Source organism: Triticum dicoccoides, chromosome 3B (assembly GCF_002162155.2).
Source record: "Triticum dicoccoides isolate Atlit2015 ecotype Zavitan chromosome 3B, WEW_v2.0, whole genome shotgun sequence".
Lineage (NCBI taxonomy): Eukaryota > Viridiplantae > Streptophyta > Magnoliopsida > Poales > Poaceae > Triticum > Triticum dicoccoides.
In genome coordinates this window covers 649316160-649321224 of record NC_041385.1, presented here as the reverse complement: position 1 = coordinate 649321224, position 5065 = coordinate 649316160, and positions in this window count along the sequence as shown.

Here is a 5065-nt window from a genome sequence, read left to right as displayed (position 1 = left end):
ACTCACTCTTAGCTTCTCAAGATCTTGCTTTCTTTGAAGAAATTCATAAGAAAGTTTCTCATGATCAGATAAGAGAGTGTTATGATGACTTTGAAGATTATCAAACCTAGACTGAAGTCTCTGAAGATTTTCAGTCAGGGCTTTAGTGCGATCCATTTCTTCACCCAACATATCATCACTTTTGTCTAGCATATTTTGAACCTTTTCAAAAGCCCTTTGTTGTTTTACAGCAATCTTTGCAAGTTTAGAGTAGCTGGGCTTGAGATTCTCATCAGATTCATTTTCACTAGATTCAAAGGAGGTGTATTTGAGTACCTTTGCACCTTTTGCCATGAAGCAATAGGTGGGAGCGTAGTCATCGTTATCTTCATCCGGCTTGTCGGTGGGGTCAGTTTCTTCAGTGTTGAAGATGGACTTGCTAACGAAAGCAGTAGCGAAATCCAGACTCGCCACCCCAGATTCGGATTCTTCAGACGCCTCCTCTTCCTCATTTTCCTTAGATTCAGCTTCAGAGTCCATTTCCTTGCCAATGAATGCCCGAGCCTTCTTGGAGCTGCTCTTCTTGTGAGATGAAGACTTCAAGGATTTTGATGACGAAGATTTTGATGATTTCTTCTTCTTCTTCGCATCATCAGAACTGTAATCCTTGTATTTCTTCTTCTTCAATTCCTTTTCCCACTGAGGACAATCTTGAATATAATGACTAGGTTTCTTGCATTTGTGGCACAGCCTTATATTATAGTCACTTGATGAGGAATCACTGCTTCTTGAGGATTTTCCAAAGCGACCACGTCTTGAGAACTTCTGGAATTTCTTCACGAGCAGTGCTAGCTCCTGGCTCAGTTCTTCAGGATCACCAAGGCTACTACCAGAGTCCTCACATTCAGACTCAGACACAACCTTGGCCTTCAGGGCACGTGGTTTGCCATAGCTCGAACCATAGAGATCTCTCTTTTCAGCAAGCTGGAACTCGTGAGTATTTAGCCTTTCGAGGATACCGGCAGGATCAAGAGACTTGTAGTCAGCTCGTTCTTGTATCATCAGACCCAGAGTATCAAATGAGGAATCAAGCGATCTCAACAGTTTCTTCACCACCTCATGGTCAGTGATGTCAGTGGCACCGAGGGCTTGAAGCTCATTTGAGATGTCAGTGAGGCGAGCGAAGGTTTGTTGGACATTTTCATTGTCGAGTCTTTTGAAGCGGTTGAAGAGATTCCGAAGAACATCAAATCGAGAGTCACGCTGAGTTGAGACTCCTTCATTCACTTTGGATAGCCTATCCCAGATAAGCTTGGCAGTTTCCAAAGCACTCACTCTTCCATACTGTCCTTTACTCAGATGGCCACATATGATATTCTTCGCTTGAGAATCGAGTTGTTTGAATCTCTTCACATCGGTAGCGTTCAGTGAGGGTGAAACAGAGGAAACACCATTTTCCACAACATACCAGAGATTGTTGTCAATTGCCTCGAGATGCATTCGCATCTCGTTTTTCCAGTAGGGGTAGTCCGTTCCATCAAAGGTAGGACACCCAGCCGAGACCTTGATCATACCTGCGGTCGACATAACTAAAACTCCAGGAGGTTAAACCAAAATCACACAGAACAAGGGAGTACCTTGCTCTGATACCAATTGAAAGTGCGTTATGTCGACTAGAGGGGGGTGAATAGGTGATTTTTATGAATTCTCCACTGAGGAATTTGCCGGGGAGGAAATTCCTTAGTGAAGAACTATTAGCAGCGGAATAAGTACTCAGAAGTAAGTATGAAAGAATACAAGCATGGTCATCATGATGAAATGAAGACTAGCACAGAGTACAGGAAGCATAATCACAGGATAACACAAGATGAAGACAAATAGACTGAAGAAATTGAACTGAGGAAATTGAGAAAGTCTTCAGTCAAAGTCTTCAAACACAGATATGAACAAACACTCAACACAGTAATGAGGAATTGAAAAGGGTTGAGGAAATAGAACCAGTAGGTTGGTGAAGACAATGATTTGGTAAACCAGTTCCAACTGCTGTCTCAGTTGTACGTCTGGTTGGAGCGGCTGAGTATTTAAACTCGAGGACACGCAGTCCCGGACACCCAGTCTCTGAGCACGCAGCTCAGGACACCCAGTCCTCACCGTATTCTCCTTGAACTATGATCACACAGATCCCGTCCAATCACTCGTGGTAAGTCTTTAGGCGACTTCCAAACCTTCACAGACTTGGTCACTCGGCGATCCACAATTCCTCTTCGATGCTCTAGACCTTGACGCCTAACCGTCTGGAAGAAGCACAGTCTTCAAAGGTAACAAGCATCGGATCCACGCAGGATCAATTTCTTTAGTGATGCTCAATCACTTTGGGGTTTGTAGGTGTTTGGGTTTGGGATTTTCCTCACTTGATGATTTTCGCTCAAAGTCCTCGGAGGATGGGTTGCTCTCAAATGACAAGTGTCAAGTTCTCTCGGAGCAGCCAACCAGCTAGTGGTTGTAGGGGGCGGCTATTTATAGCCTAGGGAGCAGCCCGACATGATAAGACATAAATGCCCCTCAATGATATGACCGTTAGGTGGATAAGATATTTTGGGACAGCTGGCGCACAGCACAGCAACGGTCGGAAATTTGACTCTCAAATTCCTCAGGGCTATCATGTTCCTCACTGTGTATGTAATTCGCACTGGCGAATTCCTAACTCCTCAGTCAGAAAAAATTCATCAGTGACCAGAAGAACTTCGTCTCTGTCACTGAAGAAAGTGACTGAACTATATGAGATTTCCAAAGGCTTCACTCGAAGGGATTGGTAGGTGTAGGATTTTGAGTTGAGCATCACATGGAAATTTTTCCTTAGTATTTCCTGGACCCCCTTTAACATTACGGTGTTTCCTATGACTCAAGAAAGAGAAAATGAAACTACGAAAACAAAAGTCTTCACGCTTCATGTTCCACAAATGAATACCAAGTCTTCAAGGTCACACCAATTTCTTCACTTTCAAAGTCTTCAGAAAGTCTTTAGAATATCAAAGTCTTCAGTTGAAGAACTTCATTTTTAGGGGTCGACTTTCTCTGTAAATATCAAACTCCGCATAGACTTATAGACCTGTGTACACTCACAAACGCATTCGTCCCTTAACCTATAAGTCTTCAATACTCCAAAATCACTAAGGGGCACTAGATGCACTTACAAGATTATGAATATATAGTTAGTACATCAAATGTACTATTATTTGGAATCAACATCAAGTGTATTCAAAAAATTGAATTCGAGTTCATATAGTACACATAGTTCATATCTATCTCTATACTAATCATGTAGTGTGTTGTTAAGGTAATACACAAATGATGGTTGAAGTTGGCAACAATCATGATTGTAGATTCTTATTGAAATAGAGAAACGAATTCATATTCAGTTCGAATTGCAGAGGTAGTATAGACATTTCGAATGCACTAAAATGTTGGCATGTGTAGGTTACATGCATAATATAGCCAGCGAACAAATTTAATTGGACATAACATGGATCCATACTCCCTCCTTCCATCTATGGAGGGCCTAATGCATTTTTTAAGACCTCCTTTGACTATTGACAACATTAATAGTACATTACATGCACAATGTGAAGATTATATCATTGAAATCTCCTTTCACACACGAATTTAACGGTGTGCTTTGTGTAAGTTGCATGTCATATATTATTTCTCTAATATTTGGTTGGTCAAATTTAGCCTCGAAAAATGCATTAGGCCTTATATAGATGGAAGGAGGGAGTATCTTTGAATAGCATTTGTATAGTAAAACGGGACAAGACTCTCTCTTTGTGTGGTGTGAATAGTTTTTATTTTTTTCGTTTTTTTCGTTGAGGGAAGTGCGAATTGATTTGGTACGTACAAGTATAATATTACACGTTAGCCTTGTCCCTAAAATTGAACTCGCGCCTTGTTATATCCCGAAAATTCAGATACCGCACTCCCAAAACTAGCGCCTTCACAACCCGCGCCTTACTATCCCGAAATTACAACGAGTGCAAAAACTCCCTCCAGCTGCCAAATCCCAACACGCGAAATCCCCCTTCTAACCCTGAGTCGAAAGATTAGCTAGTTCAAATTGATGGGGGTACTTTTGTAACACACCCTACATTTTGGACAAGCGCGTCCCTAAGTCGTGGTTCCCCCCTCCCATCGCCTCCTTTTCGCCATTTGAAATCTGGCTGCCATAACCTCTCTGCTCTAGCCACCAAACCCCACCCTCTCCGTCCGCCACCTCACCGTTGCCCAGCCGGAGCCTCTTCCCTGACGACGACGTCCACCGCAATAGCTTGACGTCCCTCATCCGACACCCCGGATGAGGATCCGTCGTCCATCCCGTCGTCCCACCGGTTCAGCCTCCCCATCCTCCACTTCCAAGGAGATGCTCCGACGACCGCCTCATCTATCACGGCTGCTCCATCCCCACAGTGCCTCCATAACCTGCTCCACCAGAACCACAACATCCTCACCAACTCCTCGGACGAAGCCGAGGCCTACTTGGCGCCACCAAAGAGGTTGTACACTCATCACATCGCACCTTCTCCTTAACTCGACCTCCCAGCGCCGATGATGCTCCATCCCGCACCCCCATGGAGCGGCTACCTCAAAGCCGGCGCCGCGGGCGACATCTCCACGGCGGCTCTTCCCAGTGCAAGGCCCATTCGGCGGCGCCGTCCATACCAGCTGGATCTGCTGCTGCTGCTCCAGCTGTCGCTTGGTCGCTCGCGCTGCTGCTCCGGCTCTCGCTCGCTCACCCAGCTGTTCCTGCTCCGGCTCCCGCTCGCTCACGCTGCTGCTGCTGCCCAGGCTCTCGCTCGCTCGCTCACGCTACCGCTGCTGCTCTGGCTCTCGCTCGCTTGCTCGCACTACTGCTTTCCCCCTCGCTCGTGCTGCTGCTCTGCTCCGATTTAGCTAAACTTTAGTCGACTGAATCGACTTTTGGGTCAGTCAATTTTCAGGGGGTGGTAGGTCTCGGCGGAGTTAAGGAAGAACCACTCGCAGCGTGGAGGGGGGCTCGCCAGAGAGGTACCCCACTGTCTATTTTAGGGTTCTG